General features: G+C 37.5%; 1 long non-coding RNA gene across 1 annotated transcript; it reads left to right on the top strand.

Annotated features, from left to right (window-relative positions):
- The first annotated feature begins 15218 nt into the window (after positions 1-15218).
- Positions 15219-18437, top strand: LOC126598777 (uncharacterized). Its single transcript, XR_007614965.1, has 3 exons — positions 15219-15357; positions 18027-18148; positions 18210-18437. It is a non-coding gene; the product is annotated as an uncharacterized LOC126598777 (long non-coding RNA).
- The last annotated feature ends 5499 nt before the right edge of the window (positions 18438-23936 follow it).

Raw genomic sequence — 23936 nt, 5'->3', positions numbered from 1 at the left:
TGCCCAGATTGTGGTTTTAAGGCAGTTTTGAGTGTTTTTGGGCTGTTTTGAGTCTTTTGGTTTGTTTTGGTGTTTTAAAGTTTAGTTTTGCATTCTTTGAGTTTAGTTTAGTGTTTTAAACTTGTTTTTACGTATTTGAGTCTGTTTTCAAGTGATTTTGCAATCCCTCCTAATCCCCGGTTTAGAACGATCCCTACTTACATACTTTGCTACAATTGATAAAAAGAGGGTTAATTTGAGTGTCAACATAATTTTCACATCAATTCCTAATCACATGAGGATTCCTAGAAGAGCAAGGATTCCTACTCCAACAAGGATTCCTACTTGGACTAGCGAAAGTTAAGCCAAGGTTTTTCCTACTTTGGTTTGATTTTTCCTAAATGTCCCTAAAGTTCCATCAACTATGAAGACTTCCTAAGCACTCTAGGACATCAAGCACACATTTCTTGCATGGTCCAAGTTAATGCCGCACCTCACATACCCTTTCCACGCTTTCCCTAACCCTTGTCTTCCTTGCCGTGCAAGGGAAAGCCCACCTTTCCTATTTCCGTGCATTTAAACCACATTCCCTTTTAGTTTAAGGAGTGCCGCATATTTCCTTGCCTTTTCCCTTAGTTTCTGACCTTGTTTTCCTTTTCCCTCTAGGTTTTGACTTAAATATTTGTTACTTAAAATATTTCCTAGCCTAAAAACATTCTAAACTTCCTGAATAAATACCCTAGCCGCACCTCTTAGTCAATTTCCCTTAAGTTTCTGATTTTGTTTCCTATTTCTAGAAGCCTTAGACTTAATTTCTGATTACCTAATTAACCTAGGGTTTGAATTCCTGAAATCCCCTTTAAATAAACATCCTTTTGCAGCCACAAATGATCCATACACTAACCATTCATCACAGAAATTCGTCCATACACACCCTAGGCAGAAAAACACCCTAAAAACACCATTCTAGCGCCCAGAAAATCATAGCAGCCGCTCCACCTTCTTCCACCCTCTTTGCCGAGTTCTCCACCACCTTCTAACCATCAAACACTCTCCCACACTCACCCTACACCCCTTGCCGTGCCTCTACACCCCCCAAAATCCAGTCTACGTCATCAAAACAGCCCAGAAACCATCAACATCCAATCTGCTGCAAGCAAGGAAAAGGGACAGATTCACTCAATTGTTTGGCTCTTCATTCTGAGTTGTTGAACAATTTTAGGTGTATTCTATCTTATATTTCAATGTCTAAATCATGTAATCTTTGTTTTGCTTTAAGTATGATTGGCTAAATTCGTTTTGGCTAAGGGTGTATTCAAGACCATGATTATATATGTGAAATAAATTGATTACTTCCAGTTATCGTTGCATAAGTCGTGAATACAATTTGCTTAACCGTTTGATTTAGAACTTATTCTTGTATATTGATTGAGAGTGCACGCTTAATTTGCATGCTTGAATTTGGTGCTAGGATATAAGTTTGTTTCACCTAATCGTTATGAATTTATATTTGCAAGTAGTGAAGGTCGCTAGTCACGATCGTGTTAAGTAGATTCCTGGCAAGAGTATCATGCTTTTCATAGTTACAAATGCCTTGTCAATGCTTATGATTTCTAAAGAACGTAATGATTCTAACTTGTGTCTTTATCATGCTGTTCATATAGAGAACTTGTTAGGAATAATTTGTTTGCGATGCATATTCATCCAATTCAATGATTCTAGGGAAATCTGAAGGTTAATTTAAGCGGACCTAATTAACTTGGAGTGTCAAGGTTCACAACTTATTAAATTGATAACTAGAAATTGATTTACGTTGCATATATTTCATGTGTGGAGAAGAACCCCTTAGCTATTCCATCATCCATTGATTCATCACAATTTTGTCTTACAATCTGTTTTCTTTACAATCTGCCCATTTAGTTTAATTTCGTCCAAACACAATCCCCCCATATTTTGTTGAGTCTTAGTCATTCAAATCTGTTTTGTTTTGTGTTTTTAAGCATTTGGAGTCATAAACACTTTCAAATTCGTCCAAATCAAGTTCTAGTTTCTTTTTGAGTCAATTTGATTGGTTTAGGCAGTTTTGAGTGTTTCAAATCTGTTTTGAGTCATAGTAGTCTTGTTAGAGTCTTTAAGTTTAGTTTTTGTGTTTTAAAATCAATTTATATTAGATTAGCACCCCTAGTTAATCCCCGGTTAGAATGATCCCTACTTACATCATTACTACAATTGTCACAAATAGGGTTTAATTTGTGTGTCAACATAATTTTCACATCACAGTTTTTCCTCCTTGTTAAGGCCTTGTTTGGATGGTTTTTGGTGGTTTCCAAGCTTCTTGCCACTTCTCAACGTGATGGCCTTGGCGGTTTCAAAGCCTCCCTTGGGATTCACAATGGTTGAACTAGGAAGTTTACCTTGCTCTCTGATTTGGCCCACGAATTCCGACATTTGCCCCATTTGCTTCTCTAATTCATCTACCTTTTTGGCTTGATTTTGCATTCCCTGCGCCACAGTGGTTAATAATTGAACAATTTGATCATTATCCATAGACGAACCTAATTTTGGTTGGGCGAATTATGGTTAGGGTTGAGATTAAGTGAATGGCCTTTGATATATCCTAGGGGGTGGCTGTCGAAATCCCCCTTCTTGTTGAGGTTGTTGAGGCTCCCTCCACTTGAAGTTTGGGTGATCTCTCCATCCCGGATTGTATGTATTCGAGTATGGATCATTCATTTGCTGATTTTGGCCTTGATAACCTATAGCATTGGCACTTTCCTATCCTCCATTCTCTATCAATTGTGGACATTGATCATTGAGGTGCCCTTTCACTTTCGATCCTTCAACAAACTGTGACAACATAACAGTGAGATTAGCCATTTGAGATTGAAGTTTTGAAATTGCACTTACCCCATTCACTTGTTGCCGTGGGATGTCTCTTTGTCCAACACCTCCGTATTGTTGTGCATTCAAGGCTCAGTTCGTGATTAAGATCTTGGCAGCAACCGGTGTTTTATCAACCAAAGCACCCCCTGCTGAGGCATCAAGCATTTGTCTCTTAATTGGAAGGAGTCCCTCGTAGAAATATTGAAGCAAAAGTTCTTCCTTCATTTGATGTTGAGGGCATGATGCAACCAGAGTCTTAAAATGCTCATAATACGCTGGAAATGATTCTCATTGGCTTTGTTGAATGCCATTAATTCTCTTCCTCAAGAGAATGACTCTCGAAGTTGGGAAAAACTTTTCTAAAAATGCTCATTTCATGCTTTCCCATGAAGTGACAGTTCCGGGTACCAATTCGTATAGCCAATCTTTAGCCTTATCCATAAGAGAGAATGGAAAAGCCTTTATTTCAGAATGCTCCCATCGACATTAATGGGTGTCATGCTTGAGCACACCACTTCAAACTCTTTCAAATGCTTGTTTGGATCTTCCATGGATAGCCCATGGTACTTAGGAATATGATGCAGCAAGCTTGACTTCAACTCAAACTCATCAGTCTTTCCTTGGGGCAGCCACGGGGTATTGAATGCAAAGGGGCATAGTATTGTCCAACCCCGAGGCTGAAAATTCTTTGATCGTATGATTGTCCGTTACCATGACTTGCTCTTTTTCTTCTTCTTGTTCCTCAAATTCAGATTCGGCCTCTGAACTTGAACTAGGTGGATTATGTTCTGGTTGCTGCCTCTTTCTTCTTAAAGTTCATTCAAAATCGTCATCGAACTCCAAGATGTTTGCACTAATAGGTTGAGAACTACGAGTCATAAACTAGTACTTGAAACAAGAAACAAAACGACTCAGCAACCAAGTAGAGGGTACGGCAAAAACATACACAAACACACTTTGACACTAAATTAAAACACAAAGACACACGACACAAACAAGGGAGTTAGCAAGTTTGCTAATCCTTGGCAAAGGCGCCAAAATTTGATGTGAAAATTAACTTGACACACAAATTAAACCCTATTGATGACAATTGTAGTTAAGATGTAAGTAGGGATCGTTCTAGACTGGGGATTAACTAGGGATGCTAATCAACACAAATAAGACTCAAAAACACTAAACTAGACTCTATATACTCAAAACTAACTCAAAACACTCAAAACAGCAACAAACAATCAAAAAGACTCAATTCAAGACCTAACAAGTGGTTTTGACGAAAATAAGACTTAACTTGACTCAAAAGACTAAAAGAAAACATATTATGACTCAACTAACAAGACTTAATGAAAGGGGGATTGTTTTTGACGAATTTAAAACTTAAAACAGAAACTTTGCATAAAACACTTTAAGAAAACGAATTTGGTGAATTTAAAAGGGTGAAAGGCTAGTTAGAGGGTCCTTCTCCACACATGACATATGCAAACAAACCAATTTCTAGTTATTATTCCTTTAAACCATGAATGACAACACCCCAAGTTAACCGTGTTAGCATAAATTAACCATCAGATTTTCCTTATTTCATTGAATTGGACGGGATACGCATCATAACCAAATTATCCTTCTCAAGTCCCCTAACTATGAAAAGCATGATAGAAAACATATCAAAGGTCATTAAGTTCTTTGAAAATCATAAGCATTGACGAGACATTCGTAACTATGAAAAGCATGATACTCCTGCCAAGGATTTACTTAAAACAATCATGACTAGTGACTTCCACTACTTGTGAATATAAGTTCATAACAATTAGGTGAAACTCCCTTATACTCTAGCATCAAGTTCATGCTTGCAAACTAAGTATGCATCCTCAATCAACATAAATAAACAAGTTTTAATAACTTAGATAAGCAAATCATATTCAAGACTCAAGAAACAATAACTGGATGTAATCAATTCATATAAAGCTTATAATCATGGCTTCGAATTCACCTCTAACTATAAAGAAATTAGTTCCTCATGTTCGCAATTAAACAAAGATAACTTAAATTAGACATTGAAAATAAAAGATAGAAAACACCTAAGAACGCTCTAGAAATCCAATGTTTAATGGCAAAGGCACGACAAAAGGCTCCAAGAATTCTCTCAATTGTATCTGAATATATGGGTGTGTGGTGTAGGAAATATGGTAGAGGGTGGTGATTTGATTTGTGCGGAAGAGATGTATATTTATAGGGCTAAGGTGCAGCACAATCCCTAAGGATTAGGCTAGGTTTCAGAAATCAAAGTTGGACAAGGATTGTGAAACCAAAACCCAAGTGGAATGGGTTTAAAACAATCAGAAACCAAGGCTAACTAGGATAGGGGATACACGGCTTCTAGAAAGAACACTAAAGGGATCAGGCGCCAGGTTTTAAGGACAAGGAATAGGGCATTCTAGAAAACTTAAGGGAAAGGTCTTGTAGAAGGGATAAGTGCGGCACCAATGTAGGATAGGGATAAGGCTTCTAGAAACCAATTTTAATGTGTTTTAAATGTATAATTATCCCTTAGAAATAGCTGGAATTAAGGCACAAACTGATTTAGACAAGATAAGATAGGATAAGACTAGATTAGGGGAGAATAAGATAAGATAAGGTTAGTTTGGATAAGATAAGGTTGGATAAGGTTTTGGATAATGACTCATTCTTTTGAGCTGATTCCTTACCTTATTTTTCTTGGATTTATTTCTTCAACTCTTTAGCACATTCCTTGACATCTTTGGTCTTCAAATTCATCCATCCATCTTACTCCACTCATAAGCTATCCATTTGATGCCCAAAACTGCTATAAAATGCTCCAAAATGCACTTTCTTGCCAACTTTGTCATTTGAACCTACAAACACACGAAAATAGCTTAAAACACTATAATAAGTAGACACAAGCTAACTAAGTCGCATAAATATGCTCCTATCAGGGAACCTTAAACTCAACAACAATGTGGATATAGACAGCCACCTCCGGGACTCTATCAAAGGCCATTCGCACCACCACAACTCCCACTACAATCTGCCCAACCAAGTTCAGGTTCGTCATTGGATAATGATAAAATTCTTCAAGTACTAACTTCTTTGACTCAGGGTTTACAAAATCAAGCCAAAGATATGGGCGAAGTGAAGAAGCAAATTGGGCAGATGGCGGAATTCATGGGACAATTTTGAGAAAAAGTCAAACTACCTAGTTCAACCATCGTCAATCCCAAATGAGGTTTTAAAACGGCTAAGGCTTTCACCTTGAGAAGTGGTAAAGAGGTTGGAACCATCCCCAAAACGTCCAAGCAAAGTAAAAGAGAGAATGAAAAGTTGCTGCTCGAAGAAGAAAAAGTGGACAAAGCAATGACAAGGGTAGAACAACCTTTGCCACAACCTTCTAAACTTTCCACACCGTCTAATTCAGGTAAGGTTGGTTCAAATTTGATTCTTTATAACCCTATTCCACCAAATGTGCCTTTTCTTAGCAAGTTCAAGCAATCTAAGAAAGAAGAGAATGATAAAGACATTCTAAAACCTTTAGGAAAATAGAAGTCAATATCCCACTCCTTGATGCAATCAAGCAAGTTCCAAAGTATGTTAAATTTTTTAAGAGCTTTGTACAACAAGGAAAAGGATTTTGAACAAGGAAGGTACGGGTAAGTGAGAATGTTTCAGCAGGTTTACAAAGGAAACTGCCTCCTAAATGCAAAGATCCAAGTAGTTTCACAATCCCTTGTGTTATTGGAAATACTAAGTTTGAACATGCTATGCTTGATTTAGGTGCTTCCATTAATGTCATGCCATACTCTATCTATGCATCTATGAACCTAGGAGAGCTTAAAAACGATGAGGTTATTATTCAATTAGTTGATCCTTCTAATGCATATCCGAAAGGAGTTTTGAAAGATGTTTTGGTGCAGGTTAACCACTTGATATTTCTAGCAGATTTTTATGTGATTAACATGGAAAATTCGGCCCATTCTACACCATTGCCGATCCTACTTAGGAGACCTTTCATGAAAACAGCTCGCACCAAGATAGATATGTTCAAGGGGACGTTAACAATAGAATTTGATGGCAAGATTATTGATTTTAACATTTCTGAAGCTATAAGGTATCCTAAAGATGATCATTCTTGTTTTTCTATTGATGTATTTGATTCGTTAGCACAAGAATATCTTGACTCCTTGGAAAGGGATCCCCTTGAAACAATCATTGCCGAAGGAATGGGACTTAAACCCAAAGTGGCCATGCCTAATTATGCAAAAATTGGTTAGATGGTGGCTGCCCTTGAGTCTTTGCCACAACACATTGGTAAGCCTCCAATCCCAATTCCAATTCCCTCAGTGATTCAGGCACCCTCCCTCAAGCTTAAACCATTACCAAAACATTTGAAGTACGTTTTCTTGGGAGATAAAAAGACGTTGCTTGTCATAGTCTCTTCATCACTCAAAGCAATGGAGGAGGAGAAATTGGTTCGGGTGTTGAAAGAGTACAAAACAGCCATTAGATGAACCTTGGCTGACATTAAGGGAATTAGCTCTACAATATGCATGCATCGCATACTTCTAAAGGAGGGGGCTAAACCAACTCGAAAGGCTCAACGTCGACTCAACCCTCCATTGATGGAAGTTGTGAAAAAAGAGATTATCAAGCTTCTTGATTGTGGAGTGATTTGTCCAATTTTGGATAGCCGTTGGGTTTCACCGATTCAAGTTGTTCCGAAGAAATCTAGAGTCATTGTGGTGAAAAATGCAAAGAATGAACTTGTGCCCACTCGTATCTAAACAGGTTGGAAAGTTTGTATTGACTATAGGAAGCTTAACACCACCACAAGGAAATATCACTTCCCTTTGCCATTCATTGATTAAATGCTTGAAAGATTAGCTGGTCATTCTTTTTATTGCTTTCTTAATGGTTATTTGGGATATAATCAGATTGTTATAGCTCCAGATGATCAAGAAAAGACTACTTTTACTTGTCCATTTGGTACTTTTGCTTATCATCGAATGCCAATCGGTTTATGTAATGTACCAGCCACATTTAAGAGATGCATGGTAAGTATCTTTTCAGATTTTGTTGAGAAGATTATTGAGGTTTTCATGGATGATTTTAGTGTTTTTGGTGATTCATTTGATGATTGTCTAGCTAATCTCACTTTAATCTTAAAAGGCTGCATCGAAACTAACCTTGTTTTAAATTGGGAAAAATGTCACTTTATGGTCAAACAAGGTATAGTTTTAGGTCACATAGTTTCAGAAAAGGGGATTGAGGTTGATAAATCGAAAATATATCTTGTACACTACTTACCATCTCCCACTTCGGTGAGAGATGTTTGATCTTTTCTTAGGCATGCAGGATTCTATAGGCGATTCATCAAAGATTTCTTGAAGATATCCACACCCCTATGCTGACTTTTATAGAAAGATGTGCCATTTAAATTCGATGATGAATGTGAGAAGACCTTCAATCACCTCAAGGAGATGCTCACTTCGGCACCCATCATAGTTCCACCAGATTGGAGTCTTCCTTTCGAGCTTATGTGCGATGCCTCAGATTATGCAATAGGGGCTGTTTGGGGACAAAGGAATGACAAGAAGCCACACTTCATCTATTATGCATCCCAAACCTTGAATGATGCTCAATTGAACTACTCAACCACTGAAAAAGAACTTCTTGCCGTTGTGTTTGCTTTAGATAAGTTTCGTTCTTATTTACTTGGAACTAAAGTCATCATTTATTCTGATCATGCAGCTTTGAAATATTTACTCACAAAGAAAGAGGCCAAACCAAGGCTTATTCGCTGGATGCTTATTCTCCAAGAGTTCGATATCGAAATTGAAGGAATTATTTTGTAAAACATGTTCATTTGAGCAACATCATATAGCATGCAATTAACAATTAAAAGGCGGAATCATGCTTGTATGTACTCAAAAACAAAACATGACCATGAAATTCAAAGCCTAGTAGATTGGTGAACCAATAATCAACTCAAAAACAAAGTGAGTTGAAATTAATACCTTTGTAGATTCCTCTTTGCATAAGCAAAGGCTAATCACCCAAAGAGATAAGGGCCTTCATTCCTTGCTTCTTAGATCCATGGATTTGGATGGAAGAATAGGTTCTCCAAGTTCCCAAAATTGAGAACCTCTAATTCTCGACACCAAGGTTCGATTGTAGAAGAAATGAGTGACCTTGGAGTAGTAGGATTGCTAGATGTACCCTCCAAGGTGTTGGCCTCTTTAGAGAGAAAATGGAGAGACAATTCTCACCTATTTTCCCAAAAAATAAACCCATTTATCACTTAATGAATATTTGGCTATAAAATCATTTATATAGTCACTTCTTTAAGTGACCTAAACAACCAAAACCCTAATTCATTTCATCATGGCTGGCCATTTAGGGGATTTTTGGGCTTTTGGGCTTTAATGAATCTTTATTCATTAAATTGTCATACAACTTAAGTTAATGGGCTTGACGTTCGAAGCCCATTGGGCCTTAAGGTCCAAAACTATCCCGAAGTCTTTAACGAACTTATTCGTTTGATTAATTAACATATTAATTAATCCTTGCCATAAATAAATGATTAAACCATTTAATCATTCTTACTCATTTCCGTTTAATCTCCAATCTCCACCTTTCACGGTGTGCGATCCATTAGGTTCCTTTTAGCGAGGTAGTGGGCGATTAAAACCATTTTACATCGATTGTGAATTGAAACTATTTTCAATTCTCCCTTTAGTGATTATACACGTCTAGGGCTTCCACAAACCATGGTTGACGCCTAGCAGCATGTCATGGTTACCCAAGCTAATCAGAAGAGGTTTAGAGAACCTATTCAGTTCGAGATTACAAATGCAATACGGTCCTTCTCTAATCTAATACTCTTGACCACATTGTTTGGTTTGATAGTTTATTTTCTCATGTCTACTATCCAATGTGTGTCTTGTGCTTATATGATTACCTTGAATGTGATTAGGAACACATTCCCAAATCTCATTCATACTCTGGCCAGAGATTCAAATCATATCAGAGAGTATTCTCCTTCAAACGGTTTGAAGGTTAGAGATCCCTTGTTGCGCATTCACTTGTCTCCATAGCTAAGCGGCTTGACCCCAACGATGTCGTGGACACCCTCCTGGTGGGATGACTTTGACATAATCAAAGATCAAGGTCTTAACCACAAGACAACTATGATGCCTCAGGTCAAAGGACTACTTTGCATTATCCCAACCATGAGTTCTCATGTGACATGGAATATGAGAACTCTTCGTTGATCGCGTTCAGTGAACTCATTCTCTATTGAGCACCTACCGTACTTGTCTTGATGTCACACACACCAATGACTAGAGACTAATCACTCTCCCTGAGAGAAGACATAGTACGTACCGATCTTGACGGACTGTCAATGCCCAATTGGCAATCCTATGATCAGGAACGTTTAGGATGTGTCTACGAAAGAATGGTCTCAAGAATCTAACTTCATTAGATTACATTCTCCCAATCACAAATTCCTTGGACTTTATCGTTTTAAGCATATAACATTTATATGAGACGGCTCAAACAATAATTTATGCCCTTTATATGTTAAACTGGATTAGTTTAACATGTGAAATGTCCGTAAAGTATCATCACATGATTGGCTTTAGGGCACATTTCCAACAGAAATCTGGGACAAGAAAGGAAGTGAGAAAGTGGTGGCTAACCACTTGAGCCGTTTGGTACATGATGAGGAGCCATTACCCATCTCAAAAGCATTCCCAAATGAGCAACTGTTGTCCATTGAGGTAAGTGAGCCATGGTATGCCGATTTAGTGAATTATTTGGTATCTAACCAAGTTCCAAGCACTCTAAACAAGCACCAACGTGACAAACTTAAAAAGTATGCACGGTTTTATGTATGGGATGACCCTTACTTGTGGAAATATTTCCCTAATTAGATTCTTCGTAGGTGTGTGCATGATTCTGAGTTTAATTCAATTTTAACTTTCTGTCACACTTATGCATGTGGGGGTCATTTTGGTAGACAACACACAACACTTAAGGTTTTAGAATGTGGATTTTATTGACCTACTATCTTTAAGGATGGTAGAATTTTTTTGTGTGACTTGTGATCGTTGTCAAAGAATGGGCAATATAGGTGCAAAAGATCAAATGCCGCAAACCTCTATCTTTTCTGTTGAGATTTTTTATGTTTGAGGTATTGATTTCATGGGTCTTTTTCCTTCCTCACATGGTTTCAATTATATTTTACTTGTTGTGGATTATGTGTCGAAATGGGTGGAACCAAAAGCCACATGTACCAATGATTCCAAAGTGGTTGCAGATTTTGTCAAAACTAACTTATTTGCCAGATTTGGAATGGCAAGAGTACTTATAAGTGATAGGGGTTCCCATTTTTTCAATCGAACAATAAAGGCGCTGCTCAAGAAGTATAATGTCACACATAAGGTTTTGACACCTTATCATCCTCAAACAAGTGGGCAAGCTGAAGTTTCTAACCAAGAAATCAAGTAGATTTTGGAAAAGATAGTTAGGCCAACTCGGAAAGATTGGAGCTTGCGTTTGAATGATGCACTGTGGGCCTATCGTACAGCCTAGAAAACACCAATTGGGATGTCTCTATTTCTGCTCATTTATGGGAAACCGTGCCATCTTCTGGTTGAGTTGGAGCACAGAGCGCATTAGGCAGTCAAAACGTTCAATATGGACGTAGATGCGGCTGGCATTCATAGGAAGCTTCAACTGAATGAGCTTGAGGAGATTAGGAATTAGGCTTATGAGAACATTCATATTTACAAGGAGAAAACAAAGGCATTCCATGACAAGATGATTTGTAGCAAGACATTCTCTATAAGGCAGAAAATGTTGCTTTTCAACTCTCGCCTTCGATTGTTTGCAGGTAAGTTGCGTCCTAAATGGATTGGTCCTTTTGTTGTTACTAATGTATTTCCCTATGGTGCAATCCAAATTCAAAGTTTAAAGACAGGACATGAATTCAAAGTGAATGGACACCATTTGAAGCCTTACTACAAGAATTTCGATGAGCATGTCGTGGAGGAAATACCCCTCCATGCCGTGGACCCTATTGGAGCCTAAAAGGAGGTATCGTTTGGCTGGAAGACGTTAAAGCAAGCACTTCTTGTTGGAAATGTGCCCTAAAACCAATCATATGATGATACTTTATGGACATTTCACATGTTAAACTAATCTAGTTTAGTATCAAGGGCAAAGATTATTGTTTGAGTCGTCTCATATAAATGTTATACGCTTAAACGATAAGTCCAAGGAATATGTGATTGGGAGAATGCGATCTAAAGAAGTTAGATTCATGAGACCATTCTTTCGTAGACACATCCTAAACGTTCCTGATCATAGGATTGCCAATTGGGCATTGACAGTCCGTTAAGATCAGTACGTGCTGTGTCTTCTCTCAGGGAGAGTGACTAGTCTCGAGTCATTGGTGTGTGTGACATCAAGACAAGTACGTAGGTGCTCAATAGAGAATGAGTTCACTGAACACGATCAACAAAGAGTTCTCATATTCATGTCACATGAGAACTCATGGTTGGGATAATGCAAAGTAGTCTTTTGACCTGAGGCATCATAGTTGTCTTGTGGTTAGGTACTTGATCTTTGATTATGTCAAAGTCACCCCATCCGCGGGTGTCCACGGCATCGTCGGGGTTAAGCCACTTAGCCATGGAGGCAAGTGAATGCGCAACAAGGGATCTCTAACCTTCAAACCGTTTGGGGGAGAATACTCTATGATATGATTAAGAATCTCTGGCCAGAGTATGAATGAGATTTAGGAAGTCGTTCCAAATCACATTCAAGGTAATCATATAAGCACACGAATCACATTGGATAGTAGACATGAATAAACTATCAAACCAAACAATGTGGTCAAGAGTATTGTATTAGAGAAAGACCATATTGCATTTGTAATCCTAAACTGAATAGGTTCTCCACCTCTTCTGATTAGCTTGGGTAACCATGATATGCTGCTAGGTGTCACTCATGGTTTGTGGAAGCCCTAAACGTGTATAATCACTAAAGGGAGAATTGAAAGTAAGTTTCAATTCACAATCGATTTGAAATGGTTTTAATCGCCCACTGCCTCGCTAAAAGGAACCTAATGGATCGTACACCGTGTAAGGTGGAGATTGAAGAAACAATGGAGATGAGTAAGAATAATTGAATGGTTTAATTATTTATGGCAAGGATTAATTAATATGTTTATTAATCAAACGAATAAGTTTGTTAAAGACCTCGGGATAGTTTTGGACCTTAAGGCCCAATGGGCTTCGAACGTCAAGCTCATTGACTTAAGTTGTATGACAACTTAATGAATAATGATTCACAAAGGCCCAATTAGCCCAATAATACCCTAAGGCCGGCCATTTAGAGATGGAGTGAGTTTTGGACTTATTTACAAGTTTGCCACTCCAATGAATTAAGGTATAAATATGACTTTATAGCCAAAATTCATTTAGGGTTTTTCTTTTGGGGAAAGGATGAGATCATAAGCTCTCCTTTCTCTCTAAAGTGGCCGGCCTCCTTGGAGGGTTTTGCTAGCAATCCTACTACTCCAAGGTCACTCATTTCTTCTCCAATCTAACCTTGGTGAAGAGACTTAGAGGTTCTCAATTTTGGGAACTTGGAGAACCATTTCATCCATCCAAATCCATAGATCTAAGATGCCAGGAATGAAGGCCCTCTCTTTGGGTGATTAGCCTTTGCTTATGCAAAGAGGAATCTACAAATGTATAATTTCTCAACTAACAAATGTTGTTTTAAGTTGAGTCAAGGTTCACCAATCTACTAGGCTTTGAATTTCATGGGTAATGTTTTGTTTTTGAGTGCATACAAGCATGATTCCGCCTTTTAATTGTTAATTGCATGCTATAGATGTTATTCAAATGAACATGTTTTTCACAAAATTTCCTTCAAGTGGTATCAGAGCCTAGGTCTAGTAGTTGGTGAATCCTTTTGGGTTTTGTAGTTCATAGTCGTTGATTTAAAAGTTGTAATATGTTACAAGCTTTATTCTTGTTTCTTTGAATGTAAATTTTGTTAGAAAATTTGCCATCTCAAATGTTGTAGATGTAGTTCATATGAGAATGAATATTGGAGCTAAAATTTGGTGCCATGTTTTTGGGGATTTTCAGCCAAATTCAAAGGGTGGATTTTTTGGTTCATGTTTGACTTGTTAAAAGTGTTTTCAAGTAACTTTTGGAACCCCTATGTACCCTAGTTTGGTTATATGTTATTTCCCTTAAGTTTGAGTGTTTTTGGGATGTCTTCGGATGAAAAATGTTGATGAAGCTTTTATGGGTTTTTCATGAATGTTCTTCATTGTTCTTGACATTTTAGCCAAGAACAAAAAGTTTGGTGTTTTCATTCAAAGTTTTGATTTATTTCATAAAGTCTTTGTTTTGTGCTTTATCAAATGTTTTAATGTGATTGAAATTTTGAAAGGTGATAGAAATGGTGATGGGTGTGTAAGAAGTACTTCTCTTACACACACACCACTTGCATGAATTTATGTCACACACACCACTTGCATGGCTTTATGACTTTGTTGAAAAATTTCAAAATTTTGCATTCCTCACTCTATCTAAAACCGGCCACCCTACAAGTGGGGTGCTTTTGGGGCTTTTATGCAATTACATAAAGTTTTGGTACTTATGTGTATTTGCAACTTTGGCCCAAAAGTTTACGTATTTACGTAAAGGCCCAAAATCATTAAAGGACAAATTGTTTTGTTCCTTTAATGATGTTTTTCAATTTGTGGAAATTTTTGGGTTCTAGTTGTGATTACATGATGTAGTGGACTTTTGTGTTTTTACAAAATGAGCTCAAAAGTTTAAGTTTTGCAACATAGCCCAAAAAGTTGAGGTTATTGCATTTTGGCCCAAATTAGGATGAGAACAAAATGGTTTTGTCTCTTTAAATGAGAATTGGATTTTCATTTCATTTAGCTCCATTTAAATCAATTTTATGGATACAAAAACCAAATGAAAATGTTGCATTCAATTTAATTAGTTAAAGTGTTAATTAATTAAAGGGTGATTATGAACCTAAGCCTACGATAATTGAGCTATGTGAAAGTGTCACAGCCCGTCCCGGAATTTTTAATTCCGAGGACATGAAATTACGAACATGCCCCCAATACGTGACTAAGGTATAATTTTTACGTTCGTTATATCTAAGCTCCTAAAATTTGGTAAGTAGAGTGGAGACTTAGACTTAAATTTTATATTAGAATTTGTAGTTGGGGATTGGGTAGGATCCCACACCCCTCAATTCTCTCCCTCTTTCCCGTACCCTGTCTCTCTCTCTCTTCTCTCACAATCTCTCATTCTCTGTCTCTCTCCTTCGAACTCACACGGACAAACTCCAAAACCACCCTAAACTTCTACCAACGACGGAGTTAAGACCACCATCGAACTCCTGGAACCTCCACGATCACGTAGACACCAATTTCAGGTAAGTTTTACTTCGGAAAACCTAGATTCTAAACTCCCCGTGAAAGTGCACTGTTCATGCACACGTAAATCTTGATGTTTCAGGGAATTTCAAGCTCACAGTGAGCTTAATGAGGTCCCAAGGAAGCTCGGAGTGCTTCGTTTGAAGGAATTGGACGTCGGGATCACGAGCTGCAAGTTTGGCCGGTTTTGCTTCGACTTTTCCGGTGAGATTTAGTTGTTTTTGAAACTTAAAAGTAGTATATTGTGATTCTACATGTTTGGGGCTTCATTTTGATATATTATACGAAGAAAATGGGTGAGAAACGAAGGAGAACAAGGCATTTGAAAAATGCCCAGAATCCGGCCACCGGAGAAAAACCAGTCCGGCGAACTCGTGAGGAAGAAGGTGCGCGTGGGCGCGCGTGGACCCGTGCCTTCCTTGGCGCGTGGGGCGCGTGCTACAGTAAAACATTATTTTAAAAATTTGTCGACGTCCGTGACGTCGAGTAGATCAATGTGGTATATTCATATACCCAAATTGAGCACCGTATGAGAAAGTTATTAAGGATTGTTGGTTAGGTGTTCAAATAACGTTTTATAGTTTTTGCATTTAGATGAAAATATGAATTGACGATCCGACCGTTGGATCATCACCAAACTTTGATACGTTGCAATACGTAATATTTGAGGATTATAGGAACTTACGGATTGGGAATCCGATTTACGGATCTTCCGGAATTGGAGTTGTAAGTTCATAAAATAGAATGTAAACCGTCACTTAGTTTTGTTAATTGACGGAGATCCGACCGTTGGATGGTGATGAAATTTTAGGATGTTGTCCTAGAGATATATTGTGGACCTCTGGAAGTTATGGATTTAAAATCTGAATGGCAGATCTTCCGGATCGAACTACGTAGTGACGTATTTTATATAAGTTATATATTCTATCGATATGAATTCTGAGGTTGGAATTGATTATTGTTTTAGGCGCCGATCGTCATGACGCCTTGGCGTATTGTGCTAGGGAGTTGTAGGGCGAACTCCAGGTGAGTGGGCAGTTTTGTTTTCCGTATACATATATACTTGCCGTTTTCCCAAAAATTGAAAATGCATGAAATTATGCTTTAAATGAAAATGTATAAAATTATATGAAAAGTATATTGAAATGTGAATTGAGATGCCATGCATAAAAGTATATGAAAAGTATATAGAAATGTGAATCGAATTGCCATGCATGAAATGATATGAAAAGTATGAATTGAGATATGATGCATATGAATGAATGGTGCGGCGGACGCACAGGTGAGTATCAGGTGAGTATTTAATTACTGTTATGATGATGTTGATGTATATTGAGCTCAAATCCTGCACCATGGTTTAGTGCTTATAGTATTCACCGCATCGCACGCTCGCCTTGGATCCAAGTAGATGTTGGTCGCACAGTCCACGCGGAGTGGGTGCGACGGGCCAGTCATAGAGTGTTAGTGAGATTTCGACTGGTGGGTGACCTTAGATTATGTGCACAGATGATTGATGAGAAAGCACTAGAGCGTAATATTAACCATTAAGTCGTACAGACTACATTAGGTGGTTCCGACTTATGTGCAGAAGGCCGGACAGGTCACAGAGGTGACTCCGGCAGAGTGAGAGTGATAGATTTTGAGCTCTAGGTTCAACCGTACAGGGCTATTAGAGGGCCTCCGGTTGATTACTTTCTTGCACTTGATATGATTATTGTTGATGCATCCATACTTAACTATTGAATTAGACATGGCATGGCATGATTGATAAAGAAAAATGTTGAGATAGTAAAAATGAAGTTTTGAGAATATATATGTATATTTATATTTTACATTTCTGGGAAAGTTTACAAGTTTTACGGAGAGGGGTTACAATGTTTTGAGAAAAGTTGGATTTGAAAAGATTTGTTTTACTGACCCACTCAATTTTGGTTTTGCGCCCCTCCAGGTTCAGGAATCACAAAGGTGTGGTGACTAAGAGGAATTCGACGGTGTTCTGACAGAATGGACAAAATTAGGATTCACCTTCGGGTGTATCAACTTATAAATTGTATCTTAAAGCTTCCGTACTGTGCAAATGGTTACGTCACTCTCACGTGACGGCCAGCATGCCCTTCTTCGGGACGGGGTGTGTCAGAAAGGCCGTTTCAAATTTGTTTGAACCATGGGCATGTGTAGATTAGATTTTGATTGTAATTTGATTTGATCAAATGTCACAGCCCGTCCTGGGATTTTATTCATCGAGGACGTGAAAAGACGGATTTACCCTTAGCAGGTATTAAGGTACGTGGGTGTGACGTTATTTGGATTAATTTTATAAGTTTGGATTAAATTTGGATTGTATTTTGTGTGGGTAGGGATTAAATTTGGCATGTATGGTTGTGGTTGGACCACACACTCGCTCAAGACCTCCCTCCTTCCCCCGTGCCTTCTCTCTCTCCTCCCTCACTACTCTCTCAGTTTCTCTCTCTCTTTCTCAAAATGTACGGACCTCACCACAAAACCCTGAAACTTCACGGATCGAAGGTGCCAAGGGCACCATTGTGCTCGTGAAGACTCTAAGAACCCAAAGACACCATTTTCAGGCAAGGAATCCTTCGTTTTCACGTTGAAAACTCGAGGTCCGAGTTTGGCACTATTCATGAACTTTTTGTTGGTTGATTTTTAGGACAATCCAAGCTCATAGTGAGCTTAGTGAGGTCCCAAGGAAGCTCGGAGTGCTTCGTTGGAAGGATTTGGACGTCGGGATCACGAGGGTTAAGTTTGGCCGGTTTTGCTTGGATTTTTCCGGTGAGATTTAGTTGCTTGGATTCTACATGTTGAGGGCTTTAAATTGATATATTATACGAAGAAAATGGTTGAGAAACGAAGGAGAACGAAGCATTTGAAAATTCCCCAGTTTTCCGGCCACCGGAAAAACCAGTCCGGCGAACTCGCGAGGAAGAAGGTGCGCGTGGGCGCGCATGGACCCGTGCCTTCCTGGGCGCGTGGGGGCGCGTGCCACAGTAAACAATTATTTTAAAAATTTGTCGACGTCCGTGACGTCGAGTAGGTCAATGTGGTATATTCATATACCCAAATTGAGCACCGTATGAGAAGTTATTAAGGATTGTTGGTTAGGTGTTTAAATAACGTTTTATAGTTTTCGTATTTAGGTAAAAATGTGAATTGATGATCCAACCGTTGGATCATCACCAAACTTTGATACGTTGTAATACGTAATATTTGAGGATTATAGGAACTTACGGATTGGGAATCCGATTTACGGATCTTCCGGAATTAGAGTTGTAAGTCCATAATATAGAATGTTAACCGTCACTTAGTTTTGTTAATTGACGGAGATCCGACCGTTGGATGGTAATGAAATTTTAGGATGTTATCCTAGAGATATATTGTGGACCTCTGGAAGTTATGGATTTAAAATATGAGTGGCGGATCTTCCGGATCGAACTACGTAGTGACGTATTTTATACAAGTTATATATTCTCTCGATATGAATTCTGAGGTTGGGTTTGATTATTGTTTTAGGCACCGATCATCATGACGCCTTGGCGTATTGTGCTAGAGAGTTGTAGGGCGAACTCCAGGTGAGTGGGCAGTTTTGATTTCGTATTTACCTATATACAACTGTTTTTCCCAGAAAATACGTTTATGTGAAAATTATGAATCTAATTGCCATGCATGAAACTGTTGAGATATTTAGTTTGATAATTGATATATATATATATATATATATATATATATATATATGTGTGTGAAATGACGCGGTGGACGCTCAGGTGAGTTTATTTATTTTCAGCTGAGTTATTTATCATGGATTGCATTGAAAGCTCATGACCTGTACCTAGGTGATAGTGCTTATATTGTTATTCACCACACCGCACGCTCGTCTTGGATCCAAGTAGGTGGATGTCGTACAGACGATGTGAGGGTTCCGACATGCTAGTCGTACAGATCACTAAATGTGATTCCGACTAGTGGGTGACCTTAGTTATGCGCGCTGATGATTGATGAGAGAAGCACTAGAGCGTATTTATACACCTATCATCGTACAGACTACTATATGTAGTTCCGAGTGACATGCAGAGTTGAACCGTACAGGTCACGAGGTGACTCCGGTTGGATTGGATGTTGAGCTTTAGAATCAGCCGTACAGGACCACTTCAGGGTCTCCGGTTGATTTATTTTCACCTGATTTATATTGATGCATCTATATTATGTTTTTGGACACTTGGCATGACATATTTTTCTGAAAAGTGTTAAAGGATAGTGATTTGAGATATTTGCTTATATATATGTTTATATATACTATTTTCTGGGAAAGTATACAGGTTTTACGGAGAGGGGTTAGAATTATTTTTGGCGAAATGTTTTTGAAAAGCTTTGGTTTTACTGACCCACTCAATTTTGTTTTTCGCCCCTCCAGGTTTAAGTTAGCAGAGCTTTGGTGGCCACGAGGAACCCAACGGCGTTCTGACAGAATTCACAAAAGTAGGACTCACCCTCGGGGGTTTCCATTTAGTAATTGTATTTTAAGAGCTTCCGAACTGTGTAAATGGTTACGTCACTCTCACGTGACGGCCAGCACACCCTCCTTCGGGACGGGGTGTGTCATCAAATGTTGTAAAAGAGCATAAGATCTTCTTTACTTTAAAGTAATTTGTTTTATTCAAATGTTGTAAAGAGCATAAGCTCATCTTTACTTTGAAGTACTCCTTTCTTGTATTATTTGATATGCATGAAAATGGAGTAGAGGGTCCAACGCCCCTAAGACAACACGCCTTAATGTGATTAAACGCGTAACTAAAATCAATCACCATCCCTAGACCGAAATTCAACACTAGGCTCGTGTTGAATCTAAACAAAGGTTCATAGTCATCCTAAGGCCCTATGGCAACTATATAGTCCATCAAATGAATGCAAAGTTTATGTTAGTAGTATCATATACTCTTGCTTTAAAAACCGCTTTATAAGCATAGTGGGAGTATTATATACAACTAAATTCAATCAAATGGACCAATAGTTGTAATAGGACCAAAATTGTTTTAATAAAGATTAAAATGAATATTTATATGTGATGAGACCTAAAAACCCTCAACCAAACCATTATTAAGTTGAGAAGCGTGAGAGTGCTTTGAACACTCTTTCGTGGCCTTCCACCATGGTAGGCTCCGATCATTTGTGACTCGTACACCGGCTTCACCCTATCACGGGGGAGTACAAAGTGCGTGCTTACACTCAGGAGGAGTCTATATGCATACTTGATGTTGTGCAAGGTAGGCAACGTGAATAGCCAACATCATATCATTGTGAGGTTGTTCTTGAACCCCTACCCGAACTTGCATGGTGGGAATGACTTAACTAAGTGCAATGGAGCCAACATCATATCATTGTGAGGCTACATTCTCTAGAGGCCAAATAAGATGGGTACTTGCAAGAGATCCAAATGAGTAAGCGTACTTTCTCATTGTGAGGTGGGCTTGGTAATAGTGAGTCTCCCATACCCTACTAAGAGTTACCTCCAAAACTCTCGAATTCCAATGAGGGATATGGAATTTGCCAAAAATAGTGGGTGGTGCTATTTGATTTAAAGACCCGAATCAAATGGCTTAAAATCAATCAATTTATATTCGTTATGTATTTGTTTACCAATATATTTGCAAACGCTATCCAAAACTTGACAAAGAAAAGCCGAATGCTTTAGTTTCCGGACTTGGTACAACAATCCCAAAGATTGTCTTAAATGGATTGTATATGTACCTAAGTAGTCTCATCCTCACAATCTTCCTATTGATAATGTACCATTGGAAGAAAATGTTATATAAGTCTATCATAAGGAGGACAACACTTTTAATGTCATAATTCTTCACTTACAAATCGTTGTATGAAGAAATAAGAGTTGCTTTGAACAACCCTTAGTCAATGCAAACATTAGTGCTTGTTTTTTTTGTTACATGAACAAGGAACTTTAGAAGTAAGCACAAGGGCATGGACACTTTATGTGCCATGATTCTTCACTTACAAATTGTTGTATGAAGAAATGAGAGTTGCCTTGAACAACTCTTGAAAGTTTGTAATTATGTTTAGAACATAATGGTTGGTTGACAAAAATAGTCCATCAACATGGACTTATGATGATTTTGAATCATTGAGTGTTGAAGTGTTACACCACTTCTAGAGACGGAAACTAGGCAAGGACTTCACCTTTGTGTCCCTATCCAAATGGTTCACTAAGTTTATTGTAAACTATATAGTGAACAATAACCACACGCTCTCCAAATCGTTTGATGTGTATAACACAATTAAAATAAGTTTCAAGAGAGATAGTGGGAGTTTAGGGACCATGACTATTGTAGTCAAAGGAGAAGTCAAATGAAGAAGATAAAATTAACTCCTAGGGAACAAACTTTCTTTATGAAAGGATGGACATTGGAAGGGGTATTTGCAAGAAATGTCTTGCAAGTGTCAAGAACACACCTTTCGAAGGTGTTGTAAATTGTTCTTGAATAGTTCAAAACAGTTGGTTCTTCTACTTGAATGCTTGATTCCATATTAGTAACTATGTTTTACAATCGTTGTAAAAGTGTGACTAATAAGAAGTAAAAGATATATGAGAGAAGAAAAAGGTGCTTCACATTCGAAACATGAATAAAATAAAGATCTCTACGAAAGCAGATAGTACTTACTTCCTTATATGAACTACCAAAGAAATTGAAAAAAAAACCAAAGATTGTCTTTACATTCCAATTTTAAGGAACTTAATTCCGTCACTATAGTAGAGATGGATGAATGTTTTGTTTGACAAAACATTGTTCTTTATTAATCAATGATTAGATTATTGTAATCTAATTGATTGTCTCTATAGTAGAGATGATATGATAGTGTTAACTGTTTATAATATAACGATGCTTAAAACCCAAAAGGTTGCAAGGTAGTGACTAATCTCAACTGAGTTGTGATACCTCAAAAACATAAAATATGAGTTGGTCATAGATGGATGCTTTGGATCGTTAGATCCGGATCCAACACCTTCTTATTAAAATTGTATAGATGCGAAATGTTCGAATCTTTATTCTTTTGGAAAGAAGAAAGAATCACAAAGTTGTTGAGGTTAATTCACTTAGATGTTAGTGGCACTTGTCCACAACATAATACTACTCATGTTGTATGACATTCACCGAAGATCACTCTCGGTTGGACTATAGTTTATTTTGAATAAACACAAGTCCGAATACTTTGTAAAAGGTTTCAAAGAATTCAAGAAATGTAAGTTGATGAGTAAGACGTCTAAAGTATTTGCCTCCTTAGATTTGATCCAAGGAAAGATAACACTTTAGAACAGTTTCCTTGAAAAATATCAAGGAAAGAAGCATCATAAGATAATGAATTTCTCCATTAGGAGAAGAACGAACTCGAATAAGATTTAGTTCATTAGATGTTATCTATTACCCATATATAGGATATATACTTCTAAAAACAATATGATTGTCAATTAGAAGATCTTCCAAAATTTTCATGACTCCATAAGATGTAGTTGGAAAGAAAGACAAATCTTAATCATGTTAAGATTTGGGGTTGTGTGCTAATAAGCAATATTTGTTTGAGAATTATCTTGTGGGTATCCTTAAGTTAACATTTGGATATCACTTCTATAAACCAACTAACAAATGTTGTTTGTTGGGTAGTTCATTGTAATCCTACACCAGGATTTGCCTAAGATAGAGCAAATGAACGAGAGATAGAACTCAAAGAATGGGTTCTTTGAGAAACAAGATAGTGATCAACAAATATAACAACCTAGTTCCTACACCACAAGCTCCAAGGTAGTCGAGAAGGATTTATAAACCGTCTCAGTTGAATGGTTTGAACTTTATGACTATGTCATAGAGTTGCACCTCTTAATTCGAAAGAAATAAGAATGAAAATCCTTATGACTACATTGAGTGTATATACGATATATACTCAAGGAAGTGGTAAAGTACCATTTGACCCGAAATAATGAAACCTCCATAGCTAATTGGTAGCTTAAGGTGACTACAATTAAAGAGATTGGTTGACTTAGAAGAAACCATCTTTAACGTAGTCTTGGTTTCAATTAATTCGAAGATTGCTAGCTACAACTAAATGGTGATTCAATGTTTGGACATAATATGGGTTTCCAAAAACATTATTAAGATAGTCTTGATAATATATGTCTAATACTATGAATCACAAGACATGTAAGTTGTAGAGATCCATCCATCATGAATCTTAGCAAGCTAGTGGGAGCTATAAGCGTCTTATGAGAGAAAGATCAAATCGTTTGATTTCTCATAAAGATGTAAATGAATCTTTTGTTTACTAGGTTTACAAAAGATTAGTGGGAGTTAATCATATTCCTAAATTTAAATATATATATATATATATATATATATATATATATACACATATATGATATATTAATTTTGGAAATGAAAAGAATACTTCTTCGTTAAAGTTATGACTTTAAACATTCTATAACGATATAATGGATATGGGAGACATAGTTTATATACATGGGATAGAAATCTATAATGATATATTTCAAGATATAATTCGA

The sequence above is a fragment of the Malus sylvestris genome, chromosome 14 (genome assembly GCF_916048215.2).
Source record: "Malus sylvestris chromosome 14, drMalSylv7.2, whole genome shotgun sequence".
Taxonomy (NCBI): domain Eukaryota; kingdom Viridiplantae; phylum Streptophyta; class Magnoliopsida; order Rosales; family Rosaceae; genus Malus; species Malus sylvestris.
Note: the sequence above shows the minus strand (reverse complement) of the source record. Positions and strands in the feature narration are given on the sequence as shown.